Source organism: Lepidochelys kempii, chromosome 1 (genome assembly GCF_965140285.1).
Source record: "Lepidochelys kempii isolate rLepKem1 chromosome 1, rLepKem1.hap1, whole genome shotgun sequence".
Classification (NCBI taxonomy): Eukaryota; Metazoa; Chordata; order Testudines; family Cheloniidae; genus Lepidochelys; species Lepidochelys kempii.
Genome location: NC_136380.1, coordinates 161,369,002 through 161,390,458, shown reverse-complemented (window position 1 = coordinate 161,390,458; position 21,457 = coordinate 161,369,002).

Sequence of the window (21,457 nt, the reverse complement as noted above, 5' to 3'; positions counted from 1 at the left end):
TATTGTCTACAATCCTATTTTCCTCTTTCTGTGCCACTCATATGCTTTGATTATAGGGTATTTCAGCCCTAATCTCACTTTCAGTTCATAAAAGGTTCATTTTCAATATGCATTTCCTAAACACAGCCCTGTCACTCATTTAGAGCTGAAGCCTAATAGTTTATTATTTATATGATGGGCATTTAAACACAACTTCCTTTTTTCTATTTCCCAAATTCAACAAAAAATGTTACAGCAGTAGGGGGACACAGTACTCATTAACATGTCTCTTCTATTACTTTAATCCTGAGTGGTGTTCTCATGGGATGGACTCTACCTGAGTAGTGAGGGAAATAGATTTCTGGGATGGAGATTGGCACAACTGATTAAAAGTGCTTTAAACTAGGTTCTCTAGAGAAGGGTGGGAGATGCTCATGTGATCTCCACACCAGATTGAGAGGAAGGAAAATCAAGTAAGAAAGGGTACAGCCATGGTTAGGAGAATGGACATTAAGGGGAAGGATAGTGCTGACACCAGTCAGATAAGCAATACTGGCCATAAAATGACAGTGTATCCAGTCAGGCAAAGAATGTTGCTGCTTGGCTTCGCCCACAATTAAGATGTTTGTACACCAGTGCAAGGAACCTGACTAACAAAATGGAGGAACTAGAGCTACTGGTGCAGGAAGTGAAACCAGATATTAGGGTAAACAGACACATGGTGGAATAGTCGTCATGACTGGAGCACGGGTATTGAAGGGTATGTGCTATTCCGGAAAGACAGAAATAAAGGGAAAGGTGGTGGAGTACCCTTGTATATTGATGAGTTGAACTGTAAAGAAATTAGAAGTGATGGACTGGATAAGACAGTCCTGTTTGAGCCAAAATCACTTTGGAGGAAAACTAGAGGTTCCCCTGATACAGTTCTTGGAGTGTGTTACAGACCACCAGGATCCAATTTAGAGATGGATTGAGACATCTTAAATGTTTTTAATGAAATAAATATTACTGGTAATTGTGTGATTATGGGAGACTAACTTCCCAGATAGAGATTGGAGGACAAGTGCTACTACTAACTGTAGGGCCTACATTTTCCAGGATGTGATAGCAGATTTCTTCATCAAACAGTTGCTGAACGAACAAGAGGTGCTGCAATTTTAGATTTGGTACTGGTGAGGAGTGAGGACCTCACAGAAAAACTGGTTGTAGAGGTTCGAGTGACCAGGAACTCATTCAGTTTAAACTAAATGGAAGGATAAACAAAAATAGATCTGCAACTAGGGTCCTTGATTTCAAAAGAGCTAGCTTTAATAAATTAAGGAAATTAGTTAGGGGCGTGGACTGGATCAAAGAACTCAAGGATCTGAATGTGGAAGAGGCTACTTTATATCAAAGTTGCAGAAACTATCTGAAGCCTGCATCCCAAGCAAGGGGGGAAAATTCATAAGGAAGGGTTGCAGACCAAGCTGGATGAGCAAGCATCTCAAACAGGTGATTTGAGCAAGCATCTCAAACAGAGAAAGCAGCAAGCCTACAAGGAATGGAAGATGGGTGGGATCAGCAAGGAAAGCGGCTTCTTGTCAGAAAGGGCTGGGATAAAGTGAGAACTGCCAAAAGCCAAGCAGAGTGGGACCTTGCAAAGGGAATTAAAACCAATAGTAAAACGTTCTCTAGCCACACAAATAAGAATAAAACTAGGAAAGAAGAGGTGAGACCGCTAAGCACTGAGGATGGGGGTGGAGATTAAAGATTAACTAGGCATGGCCCAACCCCTAAACAAATGCTTTGCCTCAGTTTTTAATGAGGCTAATGAAGAGCATAGGGGCAATGGCAGGGTGGCTAATCGGAACAAGAATATGGAGTTAGAAATTACTACATCAGAGGTGAAAGTCAAACTCAAACAGTTTAGCAGTACTAAATCGGGGGGGGGGGGGGGCGGGTAATCTCCATCCAAGAATATTAAAGGAACTAGCACATGAAAGTGAAAGCCCAATAGCAAGGATTTTTAATGAATCTGTGAACTCAGGAGTCTTACCCTATGAATGGAGAATTGCTAATAAAGTTCCTATTTTTAAGAAAGGGGGGAAAAGTGATGCAAGAAATGACAGGCCTATTAGTTTGACCTCAATTGTGCACAAGTTCTTGGAACAAATTTTGAAAGAGAAAGTAGTTAAGGACATAAAAGTGAATGGGGTAAAATACAAGATGGTTTTACAAAAAGCATATTGTGCCAGACAAACCTGATCTTCTTTGAGAAGATAACTGATTTTTTAGACAAAGGAAATGCAGTAGATCTAATCTACCTGGATTTCAGGAAGGCATTTGATACAGCTCCACAAGGGAAATAGTTAAATTTGAAGAAGATGGGGATTAATATGAGAACTAAAAGGTGGACAAGAAACTGGTTACAGGGGCAACTACAATGGGTCATACTGAAAAGTGAACTGTCAGGCTGGAGGGAGGTTATTAGTGGAGTTTCTCAGAGATCAGACTTGGACCCAATCTTATTTAACATTTTTATTACTGATCTTGGCACAGAAAGTGGGAGTGCACTAATAAAATGTGCAGATGACACAAAGTTGGGATGTACTGCCAATACAGAGGAGGACCGGAATATCTTACAAGATGATCTGGATGACCTTGTAAACTGGAGTAATAGAAATGGGATAAAATTTAATAGTGGAAAGTCATGCATTTAGGGACTAACAAACAACAAGATTTTTTGCAATAAGCTGGGGACTTACCAGTTGGAAGTGACAGGAGTAGAAAAACCTGGATGACTGGTTGATCACAGGATGACTATGAGCTGCTAATGTGATGCGGCTGTGAAAAAGGCTGATGTGGTCCTGTGGTGCATCAGGCGAGGTATTTCCAGTAGAGACAGGGAAGTGTTAGTACCATTAAAAAGGCACTGGTGAGACCTCATCTGGAATACTGTGTGCAGTTCTGGTCTCCCATGTTTCAGAAAGATGAATTCAAACTGGAACAGGTGTAGAGAAGGGCTACTAGGCTGATCTGAGGAATGGAAAACCTATTTTATGAGAGGAGACTCAAAGAGTTTGGTTTGTTTAGCCAACCAAAAGAAGGCTGAGGGGAGATATGACTGCTCTCTATAAATACATCAGAGGGATAAATACGAGGGAGGGAGAGAAGTTATTCAAGTTAAGCACCAATGTGGACACAAGAACCAAGAGCTATAAACTGACCATCAACAAGTTCAGGCTTGAAATTAGGCAAAGTTTCTAACCATCAGAGGGGTGATATTCTGGAACAGCCTTTCAAAGGGAGCATTGGGGGCAAAAACTTAACTGGCTTCAAGACTGAGTGTGTTAAGTTTATGGAGGGGATGATATGGTGGGATTGACTACAATGGCATGTAGCCGATCTGCAGCTGCTAACAGCAAATAGCTCCAACATCCAGTAATGGGACACTAGATGGAGAGGGCTGAGTTACTATAGAGAATTCCTTCCCAGGTGTCTCGCTGGTGGGTCTTGCCCACATGCTCAGAATCCATATCTGGGGTCGGGCAGGAATCTTCCCCCCAGGTCTGAATGGTAGAGACCCTGGGGTTTTTTTGCCTTCCTCTGCACCATGGGGCATGGGTCACTTGCAGGTTTAAACTAGTGTAAATGGTGGATTCTCTGTAAGCTGAAATATTTATATCATGATGTGAGGACTTCAGTAACTTAGCCAGAGGTTAGGGGTCTATTACAGGAGTGGGTAGGTGAGGTTCTGTGGCCTGCAATGTGCAGGTCAGATTAGATGATCATTCTGACCTTGAAGTCTATGAGTCTATGAGAACCCAACCATTTGCACTGTGTCATATTAGTGGATGTGACATAGATCCTAGGCCATAACCCTATATAATATATGTAAAGACCATTTTAAAAGGATCTTCTATGTGGCTGAAGAACAAACCATGTAGAAAACTTCTACTCTTTTCCCACAGCCAAAGGAGTGACTGCTAAGTTCCAATAAATTCTCCCCATTCCTAAAGGTCTGACCCAATTGTCCTTCCAGATGTGAAGACCTGAATGCAGATCCTTCCAAAGCCTGTCATCTCTGCTCCAGAGACAGCCAGGCTGTCATAAAGTGGTACAGTGAGCTCCTTCCTCAAGATGAATATGCCACCTTCATCTACAAAGTGCCACCTTATTAATGAGTGAGGTGTTGCAGGGCCCTGTCCAGTCTTCCTAACTCAGGCAAAACTCCCATTGACTTCACTGAGTAAGAAGTGCAGCATGCTATTCTATTTCTATCTCTGTCAGTCTTCCTGTGACCTTGGGTAAGGCACCTCAGCTCTGTGCCTCAGCTCCCCATCTGTAAAATGGGGATAATAAAGCTTCTTTTGTCCATCTTGCCCTATTTAGCCTGTAAGTGCTCTGGGGCTGTCTCTTAGTGTCTGTACAATGCCTTCCACAATAGGGCCCTGAACTCAGGTAGGGCATCCAGCTATTAACCTCGTACAAATAATAATAGTTCAGCACCTTTCAAAAGTATTTAGCATATATGTGACTAGTAACAGCAAAGTCTCACTCCATTTAACATTAAGGGCCCACTTAATTTTTAAAAAGACACATTTTGCACTGATATTTCAAAGACATATACTACATTCTGCAGTGACTGAGATCAATAGCCTTGCACAGTGTTTAAGTGCAGAATTTGGCCCTTAATATTGAATAACTTGTAAGGTGCTCCGATACTGTGACCCAATATAAATGTCTACCAGTAGATAGACTCCGCAATATTAATTTTGCTAAGGAAACATATTGGAGTAAAAAAAGAAAAAGAAGACAAGAACCTGTAATTGTGCTATGGTTAGGGTTTAAACTATCACAACATTTCACATGCAGTTTTAATATAGGAAGGGGAAAGATTGGTTTTTGCTGTAACAGGACTGGCTGCAATCTCATGGCTACAATTTACACAGATCTTTGTTCATTATGAAACCAGCAGCTACTTTTTGCTGCCCTCACAAAGTATTATGCAAATGTCAACAGAGTTACAGAATTGCCAAATCTGAGACATTCCAGCTTATCTTTCTTCTATAACTTCTCTCCCTTTCTCAGCATGTAGCTTTTCATGAGTTCAGGTATATGTGTTCACAACTGTTCTCTTGATTCATATGCTAGACATGTGACTGGTGTTAATGCTAATAGGAAAATGTGTGTGTGGGGGGGAATATGCCCTTAAAAGTGAGAAGAATTCACATTACACACCAATGTGTGTGTTCCTTTATGAAGGAGTCCTGTCTAATGTCTAATGTGTGTCATAGGATACAAAGTCAGTAACCATATAACATACACATTTATTAAAAGTAAGCAGACTATATAAACTCTCTGTCTCAGTATAATTTGCCCCATGCAAACTGAGATTTTCTAATGGTAGGTCTCATTTATGAATAGAAATGTTTTGAACATTTTCTGTGTTTGGGGATGAAGGAACAAAGCTATGACATGTTTTGTTGTCCTGCCTTTCTCCCTCTTGGCATTTATTCTCTGACATAAATAACAAGGTTAGCTCCCTGTGTATTATGAAATCACGCAAAAAAGTTTTCATTCTCTGAAAGAAAAAAGTCTGTTTCATATGTTTAATGGGTAGACACCAATCCTGGTGGTAAACAGTTTATAAATTGTGACATAAAAATCAGAGGCAGATGCACCCTGATGTAACTCCCTGGGAGTCAGCATTTTAAAACCTAGTTTTTCATTCCAAGCTTTCATTATTCTGTGGATCACAAAGAGAACAGATTTGTCCACTCCAGTAAGGACCAGGTACCTTGGAAGTCAATAGAACAGTGCCCATTTATGTCAACTGAGGATCTGGCCCCTGCTGCGTTACTAATTCATGTGAATTTTAGCTAACAAAGGCTAACATCAGTGAACTTACAGTGAACATGCAAATGTACAAATCAATAGCAAACAGAATCACTGTTGTATGATAGATGATCCCAGGATGATGTCCTGCTAAAGGTAAAGCCACCTATACTGAACAATTAGGGAACAAATCCCCCTCCTTAAAACTGATTTCATGTTGAAGATGGTTCTAATGCAGTGATACTCAGACCTCAGTGTTTCAGGAGCCAAATTAGTGATCAACATTACCCAAAAGAGTCACGGTAGTGTGAATTCATTGTTTAATTTACTTTTTTTATATATATTATTCTCACAGCAAAATGACTGACCAAGTATTCTACAACTGGTTAACAACATTGTAAAAGCATCCCGATTGGTTAATAACTTAGAATGGTGAATAATTCAATCACACAGTGTGTTAATATCATGCTGCAAAGAGCTGCAGGAGATACATTAAAGAGCCACTTGCAGCTCCGAAGCCTCAGTCTGAGTGTCACTGATTGAATGTAAGGTCACAGATGAATCAGGCAAAATGTGATTCTCCCATTTAACTTAAGGGTTTTCACCATGGAATAGGATGGCTTTGGCAAAGTGGAAGGGAATGATGCATTTGCAGGGTAGAGGAGGAAGAGCTGTGAATCCAACAAAGAAACCACTTCTGCATTAAACACACGTCCCCTATTTGCCCATGTCATTTGCTGAGAGGTGCTGAGAACCCACATCTCTTGCTGAAATAAGGATCAGCCCCCAGATCTCCAGCTTTATGCTACTGCCACTTGGCTGGTCTAACTCAAGCTGCCTACCACTGACTCTGGCAGTCTAACAGGGACAATCTTTACATAAGGATTAACTGTTTTTGAACAATTCCAATTCCCTCAGTGTCCTAGACACAACACTCCTTGTCTTCTGCATCAGGAAGTTAGGTCTGGTGGGTTCCTTAAACAAACACATGCATTGTTGCCAATACAAAATTCTACTTTCTCTTAAAAGGGACTTTGTCAGGACTGGAAGGTTCAAAATACAGCCTAGTTTTTCCAAATATATCAACTCGGAAAGTTCATAGGGTTCCCCCCGCTCTCATTTTATTAGGTATGTAATCAATTAAAATATATATAAACATCTAACCAGACAAAACTTATTAAACATTGAGGAAGCTGCTCAGTTATGAGTAAGTCCATATAGATGTCTTCATACATTTATAATAATAGAATCACAGCTGGGAAAGACCCTGAGTCCATACCATCACCAATACCAATGCTACTAATGCAGGATTGTTCCCTAAACTGCATGGTACATGGTATTGCCCAGTCCAGTTTTAAGTGAGTCAAGTAATGGACCTTCCCCCCATTTCTTCTGGAAGATTATCACACAGTTCAATAGGCCTCACTGATCAGAAACTTGTCCTCATTTTCAATCTCATTTTATTTAAATTTCATACCAATACTCCTAAATTATAACCCTTGGACTATGCTGAATAACTCACTATGGCTATTTCATTCTTCTGGTGTTTGTTGCCTTTACCCTAGTTTCAATAACACTGTTCAATGAAAGCAGTTCAAGAAGACATTTTTGAACAGTAACCACTGGTGCACTGATTTCTGACCCCCATTATATCATCCTGAACCAGGTCAGTTGTGTGTATTGACTCATCCACGAAAACCACCACATGGCACAGAGGCCCATGTACAGTACATTTTCCTTCCTTAAACTCGTGAGTCTTTCCATCAGAAAAGCAGCTCAGATGTTTAGCAGAAACTGGAGCGCTGGTGTGGCTTCCCACCTTTTTTTTTTTTTTAGGCAATCAAAATGCAGTCGTTAACAAATAACTCAGTAGAGCCATCATCACCAGCAGTTCTTGCCACCACAGAAAAGTCAGGCCCAAGAATAATATTTTTATTACATTAATTTTTCTCCAGCAAATATTAAAATGGTCTCATATATTTAAAAAACCCACCAGCTGCCCTGCATCTGAGCAACCCTTCAAATAAAACAGTAAGCACTTGAAGTTAAGAAGGAAAATAATTTTACAGAAATCGCTGTCAGGGGAAGGGGCAATTACTGAAAAAAACAAGCATGAGAAATCAAATGAATCCAAGAATTATTAATACCTTAATATTGTGTCTCCACAGTATCTTCACTCACTTGTACAGGACAGGAGCTTGTCCTAAGCCCACTTTTGGCTGCTTTTATCTAGGTTTGTAAATGATTTACACAAAACCCACCCAAAATCAGTTTTGATTGAGATTCTTATTCTTTTGCAAACTTCAGCTCAGGCTCCAGAACAGTTTGTCGAATAGAGGCTCTTCCAACATTCCCTAACCGCACCCTTCAGTTAATCAAGTTTAGCTGGGACTCGGATGACAAACCAGTAATGAGTAAAATTAACTGCCTGCACACTGTTTAGCTACTGACACCAGTTCAGTTATATGGACACAGATTTCCCCCTAAGATCCAAAATGTCCTTTGACCTGTATCCCAAGAGGATGAAATGACACCAAACCAGAAGCTGATAATGATAGCAGGTTTTCTGGTTTTGTGTTCATCAAACTGTGTAAAGACACTACCCCTGCTGAGCAAGTTACCTCACAAAGCCTGTGCCTTGGCATCATCTCAGCAACTTAGTGATGCTGAACCAGAAGTCTCCTGGAGGCCCAAACCTTGACATGAGCTTAGCAAACGAATGGTACCCTGCATATGTAACCTCAGAGAGTCTCTGCCAAGATATGCCCCAGACAGCTAAAGGAGCTGAGTTACTGAGCTCATAAAAGTCTGTCCCTACACATAAAAGAAGCAAGCTAGAGATGCTTCACCAGTAACCTCACAGAGGCCTGGGCCTTGACATGAGCCCAAAAAGCAGATGTGCAGAGCCAGTGAGCTCAGAGACCCCTCTGTGCCTTGTCCTGGCTTTACCTCAGCAAGCTAAAGCTGCTAAGCTAGGGACCTAAGAGAGGCCTGAGCCTTGCCATCAGAGTAGAAATGATGAGAAAGGGTTAAAATACGGGGTAGCATGTGTGAGTGGAACTTCCCCTCAGCTGCTAAAGCCAGAGGGGCAGTTTCCCCAGCACTCCCTCCCCTGCTCCATCCCTAAGCAACTGCTGTCATTCCACTTTCTTTTTCTTCCCTCCTTTCATAGTTTCTCCCTCAGCCCTAGTGCTTCCTGCCCCCTTTCTCCTTCCTGCAGTAGTACCTTTAAAACAAGTATTTTTCCATTGCACATTTCTATACTGTCCACCCACCATGGATACACAAATCCCCAGGATGTTTCCACTCACAGTGAACTAGTTAACAACACTGTCATTCAAACAGTCTTCATTAGGCTTCAGAACAAAGACCCCATGGAGATGAAGAGGAGCTGTTTACATTTCTTTTAGAGCTAATCTTTCAAGCTCTGTCCACAGATTCCATAAGAGAGCATTTCATTGGGCCACATTTGCATTGGCATAGCCACAGACCCACCAGACCTGCTCCTGCCCCACTCATGCTGGAATGCAGTGATATCCCCTCCCCAGGCCCAAGGACATGAAGAGAGTAAAATCTCCCTGTGCAAAGTCTACCAAAGCTACCTCCCTTCCCACAAAAGCAGAATGGCGCTGGTTTGTCTATGGACAATTATCCTTGGCAGTAGAGGAGGGGTCAGAATTTGCCCCATGAGAACACAAAAGATTATGGTGAAAAAGAGAACGAGAAGCGCAGAGGTAGCATGAAGCTACCTTTGCTTCACCCTGTTCTGTCTCTGTCCCAGGCAAAGACCTGGAGGAATCAACACCTAGCTCTAGATGGAGATGGCCTCTGTGGCTATAAAAGTGAGGACTTTGCTCTCAGAGCAGCTACAGAACTAAGCATCAGCTGCTCTCAACTGCAGAGCAAAGAGAAACTTTCCACTGAGCATATCTAGCTAAAAATAAAAGTAGGAACTGGAAACTGAATCCCCTGATTAAGTCACTGAACATAGAGTTCTTCACTGGTAAAGTTATGAAATATTTATTGAAGTGCAAGGCTAGTGTGCTAAGGTTGCAGTAAAAACTCTCTATTCTAAACATTACAGCTTTATGATTAAAAACAGGCAAAGGTTGCAACACAACACTTACAATAAGGGAGTTGAAGGTTACATCATATTGTTGTAAAAATCCCTACTATTTGGTCTCTTAAAGGGTTGATTGCCAGGACACAGTGCTGAGTTGTTGAGCAATCTAGCATTTCAGCATCCAAAAAAATAATAAATAAATAAATAAATAAATAATCTTGCTGTTGGTTTATCAGGATCACAAAAAGCATAAAAGTTAATGACAGTAGTTTAAGCTTCTGAATATTTTTAAGGCCTGGTGACAATCTACAAGCAGATTTTGTACTGGTATAATTATGTGGTTACAGGATTTATTTATTTATTTATTACAGATATAGTTAGACCAATATAAGCCCCAAGTATAGATATAATTATACTAGAACAGCTTATTCTCCTTCCTGAAAAGGTGTATTTGTAGGTATGGATGTGGGTTGGGGGATCTTTTTTCCCCCCTTCACTTTCTTGCTTTTTACATTACAAGCATCAGGCAGTCAAGTCTGATTTCCTTTCCTTTTTTCCCGTTCCCTCTTTAACTGGAGGAATTTCAGGTTCTCAGAGAAAATGTATTGTGAGTTCTGACACCTCAATTAAAGGAGCAATAATGCTGAATCTTTAACAAAGACAGTCTTTCACTCAACTACCAACTGGTGTTGGAGTTAATTAGGTACTAACAAAAACAAATACAAATAAAGAGTTTTAGGTCTTCTCTACACTGGAGGTGAGCAGTTGTTTGCATTGTGTGCAGCTGCAGCAGTGCAAAATTCTAATGTAAACATACTGCCTTAGTGTAAATAGTTAAGGCTTACCTACATTGACTTGAAGTTATTGCAGAATAAATTATTCCTCAATAGCTATTATGGAATAGCTCCAAATGTGGACACTCTTATTCCATTCAGAATCCACTTTGGAAGTGGACAGTCTTAGTCCAGAATCCATTTTGATAGTGGATTAAGCTAAACTGGAAAAAGTTACTCTTATTCCAGAAGAAGAGTGACCATATAGGAAATTATTCAAGAACAGTTATGGCACTTTAAATCCATACCGTACATTATACAGGAATATCTTCCCTGTATAAACAAGCCCTTACTTGCATTGTTGTGGCTTATCCGCATTTCAAATGCAAGTTACTTTTCATACCAGTGCAAAAAAGAAAAAAAACACACACACAAATTCAGTGTGGACAAACACAGACACCCTGACTGAAAATTCCTTCCCCCATCAACTGTTAAGCTTTTAGTTTCTTGCCTCTTGTGATGTAATTTAAGTCATCACGGAGTCTTTTAAGGGAACACATGAATTCTAAGGTAAAAGACATGCAGAAAAATTCTTGGTTTGGGGATTTCTCTGGGTTTTTTTGAGGAAAGTTAGCAGCCATAGAACAATTCATGAGAACTCAACTTTCAATATTTTTTTTCAAAATTAACTTCTCTATGCAAACTTTGGAAAAGTTCTGAATCTGGACCCAAATTTTGTGAGTCAGGCTCACTGCAAATTTTTTAAAAATTAATTTGAAATTTCAAGTCAAGTCGTATGGATATTTGCACAGGAGTAATCAGATTATTATTCAGAGCCTTATTCAAAATACGCAAGGCCTTACTAGTGTTAAAAACAACTGGATTCTTCTACAAAGACCTAGGAGTTTTGTTGTAATAGTTGCAGAAACATTAAATGGTAGTGGTTTTCTATAATTAATCTGATAGGAGAGTTAAAAGATTTTCCTTTACTAAACTACTGTGTACTTTGGCAGAAATATCTGTAAAATTAACTCTACCATGTATTTTTTAGAAGATAACATTTTTCAGTGCTTATGTGATGGCCACCATCTTGATCAGTGCACTGGGGATCAACCTGGGAACCTCCAGAGCCCTTTAGCTGTGAGATGTCATGGTGGATAATCAGCTGAACTGTGGCTAAAAAAGTTAATGCAATTCTTGGATGTATAAACAAGGGAATCTCAAGTCAGAGTAGCAAGACTATTTTACCTAAGTATTTGGCTCTGGTGCAACTACTACTGGAATACAGTGTCCAGTTCTGGTGTCCACAGTTCAAGAGGAATGTTGAAAAACCAGAGAAGGTTCAAAGAAGAGCCACAAGAATTAAAGAATTGGAAAACAGGCCTTATAGCGATTGACCTCCTGGAGGTCAATCTATGTTTTGTATCGAAGAGAAGGTTAAGGGGTGACTGATCACATAGTCTATAAGTACTTACATGGGGAACCAGAATTTGATAATAGAGGACTCTTCAGTCTAGCAGACAAAGGTATAAGAAGATCCAATGGCTGGAAGTTGGAGCTGGACAGTGGGATTACACTAGAAATTAAGAGCAAAATTTTGATAGGGTAATTAACCACTGGAACAATTTACAAAGGACTGTGGTGGATTCTCCATCATTGGCAATTTTTAAATCAAGATGGATATTTCCTTGCAAGATATGCTCTAGTTCAAGCAGGAACTAATTCAAAGAAGTTCTATGGCCTATGTTATGCAGGAGGTCCAAGTAGATGATCACAGTGGTCCCCACTGGCCTTAGAATCGATTATTTTATTGCAGCAGCTGGAACTTCCTCCAGCCTTGTGGCAGGCATTGTGATTGTCTCCTGATGCTAGCATTTGCTTGGAATGCTGTGGTGCTGCCAGCTATGGTATCACAGTGCAGTCTTACAACTAGAATTTGTATTTGGGGAGAAGTGTTAGGCATGGATACTGGGCGAAGTAAAAGCCTGCAGGGATTACTACTTCCTCAGGCTTCATGACTTCTGCTACTTGTCTCGCACACTGGATTTCTTTCCTTAATACATGGTCATAAAAATATATGTATAAAGAAATAACTTTCACAAAGTGTTTGAACTATTTTATTGCCCTTGAACATAGATTAAATACAAACTCCAAATACAGAGCCTCTGCAATGGCTGGTTTCTAAATATTGTGGTAAACCCAGGACAAACAGCTACAAAAGGGGGGTAGTAATTAGTCCCAGGGGATTAAAAGGCCCCTCCCTATCCACTGAGGAGAGAGAACAAGGGGGCAATAAGGTTCAGCTGGAAAAGGGGTTGCTAGGGAACCAAATAGGTTCGGCTGACTCCAACTACTTGGGACCTTTTTAAACCCTCCCCTGGGTGGTAGGAGGGGAAGAGGGAGGGAGTGAGGGGAGCAGGGAAGTTGCCAGTAGGCTGTTTGCAGCAAGACACCAGACCTTCCCAGTAGGGAGGCTGAACTCGCTCCCCAGAAGGGAAGGAAAACAAGCACAAGGGACTGACTGAGGAAAGGAGTAGCAGGACCCTGTGCCACCTATAAGGATTTGCCTTGCCCCAAACCTAAGTCTCCAAGGCTAAAAAGGACTGAGCCTACTGAGGCGAACAAGGTATTTTGCCACATGTGGTGTGAGAAGTGGGATGTGGTGAGTGAGTAAGGCTCTGTGGCAAGCCATCTCAGGGCAGGGTAAATCACAAAAAAAAAAAAAAAAAAAAAGGAGGATTTAGTGAAGGCATTGGTACAGGCCACTGCGGCTCAACAAGAGGCTACCAGGGTGCAGATGGCTGCCCAGCAAGAGTCAGTACACGTCCAACAGGAGATGAACCAATTTCTGATGAATCAGGCGGCCCAAGATGGTGCCACCCTGAATGAAGTAGTGAACCAGTTAAAAGCCCTGACCACGCGGACGCACGGGCCCCAGGGGATCCAGCCGCTGCGGGCAAGCAACTATTTACAGAAGATGACTACGGATGACGATATAGAGGCATATCTCTTCACCTTCGAGAGGACAGCTCTGCGGGAGGCCTGGCCCCAAGACCAGTGGGCAGGTATCCTGGCTCCATTTCTGTGTGGGGAGCCCCAGAAGGCCTATTTCGACATGACCACAGAGACAGCTGTGGATTACCCCCAGCTGAAGGCGGAAATCCTGGCAAGGTCAGGTGTGACGTCAGCTGTACAGGCCCAGGGCTTCCATGAGTGGAAATACCGGGGCAGGAGATCAACAACCCAATAGCTGGACCTTGTTCCCCAGGGGTTTTCCCCGAGGGAGAGACAGAGGTAGATCCTCCTGAGTTTGGACAAATGGGGACCTCACTTGGGAATTTTGGTGAGGATCAGGCCAATGATCCAATATACAGCAATATTCATAAAGAAGTAGTCGAGGTAAATGGGGTCCCCGTGGAGGGGAGAATCAAGGGCCCAGGGCCATATTATGTGATTAAGGGTGATCTGCTATACAGAGTAGTCCAGGTCCAAGAGCAAGTCGTAGAACAACTCTTGGTCCCACAGAAGCATCAGAGGGGTGGGTGGATCTGGCCCACAGCCATCTGTTTGGGGGCCATCCAGGGATAGATAAGACCCTTGATCGGATTCTGCAGAGGTTTTTTTGGCCCAGCATTTATGCGGCTGACCGGCGATATTGTACCTCTTGTCCAGAATGTCAGTTACATGGGCCCCGACCACACCTAAGGGCCCCTTTGGTACCTCTACCAATTATTGAAATCCCATTTGAGTGAATAGCTATGGATCTAGTAGGGCCACTGGAGAAGTCAGCGCGGGGTCATCAGTACATTCTGGTAGTACTAGATTATGCCACCTGATATCCCGAGGCAATACTCCTACGGAACACCATGTCCAAGACCATAGCCAAAGAATTAGTCCAGATTTTTTCCAGAGTAGGGATACCTAAAGAGATCCTGACAAACCAAGAGACCCGCTTTGTGTCTAAGTTAATGAAGGACCTATGTACAATGCTCCATATACGGACCCTCAGGACATCAGTCTATCATCCCCAGACTGATGGTCTTGTTGAATGCTTCAATAGAACATTGAAGAACATGCTACGGAAAGTGGTTAATCATGATGGGAAAGACTAGGACGCCCTGCTGCCTTACTTGCTGTTTGCTGTATGGGAGGTTCCCCAAGCTTCCACTGGATTCTCCCCATTCGAGCTGTTATATGGTCGCCCCCAAGGGGCATATTGGACATGGCCAAAGAGGGCTGAGAAGAACAGCCGAACACCGGGAGAAACATCGTTGAACATGTATTGCAAATGAAAGACAGGATAGCCCAAGTCGCCCTGCTTGTGCATGAACACCTGGAGAAGGCCCAAGGGGCCCAACGGACATACTACAATCACCAAGAAATGACCCGGAAGTTCCAGGTGGGAGACTGGGTAATGGCGCTCATACCCACGGCAGAGAGCAAGCTCCTCCAGGTGGCAGGGGCCATATGAGATAATAGAAGCCATAGGGAAAGTCAACTATAAGGTCCAACAGCCAGGTCACCGGAAGCTGGAGCAGATCTACCATATAAACCTGCTGAAACCATGGCAGGATAGAGAAGCGCATGTGGTTGTGCTAGGGGCACCATCCCCTAAAAGCAACCAGCCCGACCAGGATGTGTTCTCAGAAAAGCCAGGCAGGACTACTGAGGTTCACCATCACATCCTCACAGAGCCTGGAGTGAAGGTGAACGTCAAGCCATACCGGATCCCGGAGGCCAAAAGAGAGGAGATCAGGACAGAGGTCAGGAAAATGCTGGCCTTAGGAGTCACTGAAGAATCTCATAACCAATGGTCAAGTCCCGTGGTTTTAGTGCCTAAGCCGGATGGCAGTGTGAGGTTCTGCAACGACTTCCGAAAGCTGAATGAGGTGTCCCAGTTTGATGCGTACCCTATACCCCGGATAGATGAGCTAATTGACAGATTGGGAAAAGCACGGTTTATGTCTACCCTTGACCTGACCAAGGGCTATTGGCAGATCCCCCTGGCCAAGGCCGACAAAGAGAAGACGGCCTTTGCAACTCCAGAGGGACTATATCAGTACACCGTCCTCCCCTTTGGGTTGCATGGGGTGCTCGCTACTTTCCAAAGGCTCATGGATAAACTGTTGCGACCACATGGCAAGTACGCAGCAGCCTATCTAAACGACGTTATCATATGTAACCCCGACTGGGAGACACACTTGAAGAAGGTGGAGGCAGTGCTGGATACTCTGAGGAAGGCGGGGCTGACGGCAAACCCCTCCAAGTGTTCGCTCGGGCTAGCTGAAGCCAAATACCTCGGGTATATAGTAGGGAGGGGCATGGTGAGGCCCCAACTCAGCAAGTTAGAAGCTATACAGAAGTGGCCCCGACCACTCCGAAAAAAACAGGTTCCTCACTTTGCCACCAGGGCATGCCCAATAACGGACCTAACGAAAGCTCGGGGCCCAGACATAGTAAGATGGACGACCGCGGCTGAAGACCCTTTTTCAGATCTACAGATGGCCCTCTGCACTGACCCCATACTCGTGGCCCCAGACTGGGGGAAGGAGTTTATCCTACAAACCAACGCCTCTGATGTAGGGTTGGGGGCGGTACTTTCACAAATGGTCAGGGATGACAAACACCTCGTCCTCTTCCTCAGTAGGAAGCTCCTGCCTAGGAAATGGAAATACGCTGTTGTCGAAAAAGAATGCCTGGCGGTAAAATGGGCCGTAGAAAGCCTCCACTATTATCTACTGGGATGGAGGTTTACCCTTGTCACGGACCATGCCCCTCTGCAGTGGATACACCAAAATAAAGACAAAAATGCCAGAGTGACGAGATGGTTCCTGTCGCTTCAACCCTTCCACTTCAGAGTACAACATAGGTCTTGAATCCAACATGGCAATGCAGATGGCCTGTCGAGAGTGCACTGTTTGCCGACCCAAGTAGCCCAACCCAGTAATGTTCAGTGCGGGGGGGATATGTGGTAAACCCAGGACAAACAGCTATAAAAGGGGGTAGTAATTAGTCCCAGGGGATTAAAAGGCCCCTCCCTATCCACTGAGGAGAGAGAACCAGGGGGCAATAAGGTTCAGCTGGAAAAGGGGTTGCTAGGGAACCAATTAGGTTCGTCTGACTCCAACTGCTTGGGACCTTTTTAAATCCTCCCCTGGGCGGTAGGAGGGGAAGAGGGAGGGAGTGAGAGGAGCAGGGAAGTTGCCAGTAGGCTGTTTGCAGCAAGACACCAGACCTTCCCAGTAGGGAGGCTGCACTCGCTCCCAGAAGGGAAGGAAAACAAGCACAAGGGACTGACTGAGGAGAGGAGTAGCAGGACCCTGTGCCACCTATAACGATTTGCCTTGCCCCAAACCTGAGTCTCCAAGGCTAAAAAGGACTGAGCCTACTGAGGCGAACAAGGTATTTTGCCACAATGTATATGGAATTTTTCCTTTCGACTTCCATTCGTCTCACTGGCTACTATAGTACAAGAGTAACTTTCTATGGTGGTTTCTGTCTGGTACTTAAATAAACAAACCAACCCCTCTGTTAAATGCCCAGACATACTCTTTATAAAATGGTTTGAAGCAGACATTCAAAGTACTGCCCTAACCTGCAAGCAGAAGTTCAGTATTGCTGAAGATCATTTGCCACATGATTAAAGATTCCCCTCTATTAGACATTGGTGAGGCCTCATCTAGAGTACTGTGACCAGTTTTGGGCCCCACACTACAAGAAGGATGTGGATAAATTGGAGAGAGTCCAGCGAAGGGCAACAAAAATGATTAGGGGTCTGGAACACATGACTTATGAGGAGAGGCTGAGGGAACTGGGATTGTTTAGTCTGCAGAAGAGAAGAATGAGGGGGGATTTGATAGCTGCTTTCAACTACCTGAGAGGTGGTTCCAGAGAGGATGGTTCTAGACTATTCTCAGTGGTAGAAGAGGACAGAACAAGGAGTAATGGTCTCAAGTTGCAGTGGGGGAGGTTTAGGTTGGATATTAGGAAAAACTTTTTCACTAAGAGGGTGGTGAAACACTGGAATGCGTCACCTAGGGAGGTGGTAGAATCTCCTTCCTTAGAAGTTTTTAAGGTCATGCTTGACAAAGCCCTGGCTGGGATGATTTAATTGGGGATTGGTCCTGCTTTGAGCAGGGGGTTGGACTAGACGACCTCCTGAGGTCCCTTCCAACCCTGATATTCTATGATTCTATGAAAGAGACATCAGAATCAACTCCTGCAGGTCTCATTTTTTCCAAAGTTTAAAAGTCATGCAATTTCAGGGCAAAATGCCAGTTTCATTTGTTTGGGTGATTCTGCTGTTCCTCTCTTTTGTAAGTTTGATTTTGAACTGGGCCTCAAGCAGGTGCAGATGCAGGTGTGCGCCCATAAATAATCATGCCTGCAGTTTTGTGTCTACATCTTCGCACTTTTAAATCAGATCATTAGATGTCTTCTAAAAGTTGCACACAGTTCCTCAATGCAGACACAATTATGTGTGAGAAATGTGCCCATAATAATACAGGCCATCAGCAAAAATCAGATCCTAAGTCAGTGGGGAGACACAATTCAGAACTTTGTACTGATACGATCACAATAAATACATAGCTTCTATGCACATCGTAATGCTTCAGTCCTGCAAACGCACAAATTATTCACGTACATATATGTTTACAGGATCAGGGTCTAAGTTAATACAAGCACAAGTGGGTATGACAAACAAGTGAAGGTAGCAGAGGAGAAAGAAAGAAGGTAGCAGTGAAAGTAATACATGGCTGCATAGACTAGCGAGGTGCCCAATTTACAGGTTTGAGTGTGGTTTTTTAAGATATGAATAAGAGATATGTAATTAAGTGTCTAACTGAATGCAACTGAAGGGGCAAGTAAATGCACCCTCCATTTTGAGCCTGTATTTAATTGTGAGTGAAAAAATGCACGACAATATCAAGAGGCCAGCTGAGGTCACCAGCCATGCCATACATGTAAGTGCTTTTCAGTTTCAGTCTTATATTAGGTTTCAGAGTAACAGCCGTGTTAGTCTGTATTCTCAAAAAGAAAAGGAGGACTTGTGGCACCTGAGAGACTAACCAATTTATTTGAGCATGAGCTTTCGTGAGCTACAGCTCACTTCATCGGATGCATACCGTGGAAACTGCAGCAGACTTTATATACACACAGAGATCATAAAACAATACCTCCTCCCACCCCACTGTCCTGCTGGTAATAGCTTATCTAAAGTGATCCAACATAATTCCTATTTCTCACAGTACTTTCTCTTGAATAGGCTACATAGAAAGTGACACTGACGATTATAAATCTTAGTGTCAAAAGGGGGATTATGTTGGATCATATTAAAGAAGTTCTGTATTAAAATCACAAATGAGTTTGATTCCCCAGAGTTTAAATTCCAGGGTATTACTAATTAAGAGGTCTCTTGGTTTTTGGTACTGTTTCTCTCCCTCTCTGTATGAAACTTGCAAGCTGCTAATTGTGTTAGTACATTCTAAGACAGAGTCTGTTCTCAAAGCAATTCACAGAGAGAGAGACTCAAAGCAATACTCTAACAACAGAAACAGCACCCAGAGACTCCCCACCCTTTTGTTGTATTAACAATTGTGATTAAAATAGAGATAGAGGATGTATGTGGATGGATGCTTGGTGTGGATAATAACTGAATGATCAGGGAGGTGCCAGCCTAAGAATCCAGTGTCCATCGGCTGAAGAAGGCGTCAAGTGGAAATAACCAGAGGACCCCACCCGGAGGGCAGACTGGAATCCACCCAACAGCCTCAAGAATGGGAGAACCAAAGAACAAGATAACATCTTGGAGCCGTCAGGAATGTGCTATCTGCTGATTGATTCAGCAACAGCATGATGAAGCAATTCCCATAGACTGGCATAGGAAGAAATTCCTATAAAAATAGACTCTAAAAAGTGAGAACTTTGGGGTCTGATTCTGCAAACCAACTTCCAGGAGCATCAGATGAGCATCTGACAAGGCCCTGCTCCCTCCTCATGTCCAGGCCACCTGGCCAGTGGCTTGGCATAAGCAACTCTAAGGCTGGTAACTATGATAACAACCTTGCAGAACCTGTGTGTGTGGGTGTGTATGTGTGTGTGTGTGTGTTTGTATGAATGAATGTGTGAATAAATATGAGATTGAATGGAATGTTATAGCTATAACTAACTGCTTACTATGATTCTTTCTGTATTCACAATAAATGTGGTATTTTGCCTTTTTCCCTTTAATAAGATCCTGCTGGTTTTTATTTTATTGGTACAACAGCCTGATGCGACTCCATCGACTATGGTCATTCTGTCTGGCACCAGGGTCCTTAGTACACTGTGCATATTTAATGAGGCGGGCTAATGGGAAAATGAGAATCAAGCACTGGTGTTCATGTTTCTGAGTTGTGAAGGATCTCTTTTCTGAATAGTCATCCACCTCTTTTCTCATACTGACTCCTGAGAGTTAACAAGTGTAAAGCATTCTTCTGTCAGACTGCCTTTAGGGGAAGCTAGATCATGATTCACCACATAGGTAGCCAGCTCTGGTATAAGGCAAGATGACGAATACAAATTCAATAAGGGAAAAGACTCAGGTCATATAAATGCCATGAACACTTTGTCATTAAAACAGAGGATTACAGACATTCAAAACTACCTGAGATGCTGATTCTGAGGGTTCCTACCATCAGCTCCCTGCTTTGTGTTACATCAGATTGAGAGAGTTCACTCCAACTGAACCAGCTATTGTCTCCTGAAAGTCCCCTTCCTCTGGTCTCACCCAGGGCTCTGCTTGGGCACAGTGGAGAACCAAGCCCAAACTGGTTAAGATAGTCCAAAAGAAAACTCGTGAATAACTCAGAAAAGCAAAACCAGTGGCAAATGTCAAATTGCAGGCCAAAATAATTAAACAATCAAAGCCAACACTTTTCCTTTCTTCTGTGTGCAAAGCTACATGAATAGACATTCTTAAAAGTCATCTTCATAGGGCACAAAATGGTTATAGAATGACACACGAACTTATCTAGTTATCTCAAACACTTCCTCCTCCTGCATGGTTTTATAGAGCCGTGAATCAAAGGGTTTTCATCGGTTGGTCAGTTTATAAATCCAAGTGATTTACAATAAAAAAGGCCTTTAAATTGGTTAAATAAAAACCTTACTTAAAGTGCAGTATATGCAATATGATTTCCATTGTGATATTGGGCTACACTGTATTTCACACAAAACCAAGGGAAAATATTTTAAATGTGAAAGCTTAACAACTACCTCACACATCATGTGACAGTTTATAAGGGCATTACTTGGTCCCCAGTGAACAAAGGGTTAACTACAGGTCATTATCTCCCTTCCCTGGCACTGGTGCTCAGGAGAAGAGCTACAAAAGTGGCTGCTTGGAAGCCAGGACGTCAGGTGCCTTTGGAAAGACTGGGTGCTACACTCAGGGGCTATAGGACTGGGTTGAACTTCAAGCCGGAGAGTTCTGTTGTGCTTTCTGTTAACTTGTATGGCTTGTTTCACTTTCTTGCAACCATTATTAAACCTTATGGAAAATACCACGCTTTCTCCTGCTGAAACATTCCACTAGCTTGTCATGAACTGATTCAGTAAAACCATTAAACTCCAATAGCATAGCTCCCACCATAGAATTCTTTTGGCTCCAGACAATGCAGTGAGCAATTCTAAAGTGAGATTTCACAGCCTTTGTTCTATAGATCATTGCATTCACTTGCTCCTGGAAAGTGTGTGTGTAATCCACACCAAACACCTCAGTACTAGAAACATCTAGAACCTGTCTCACCATTTGGTAATACGAGTTTTGTGTGGTGGTGGAACA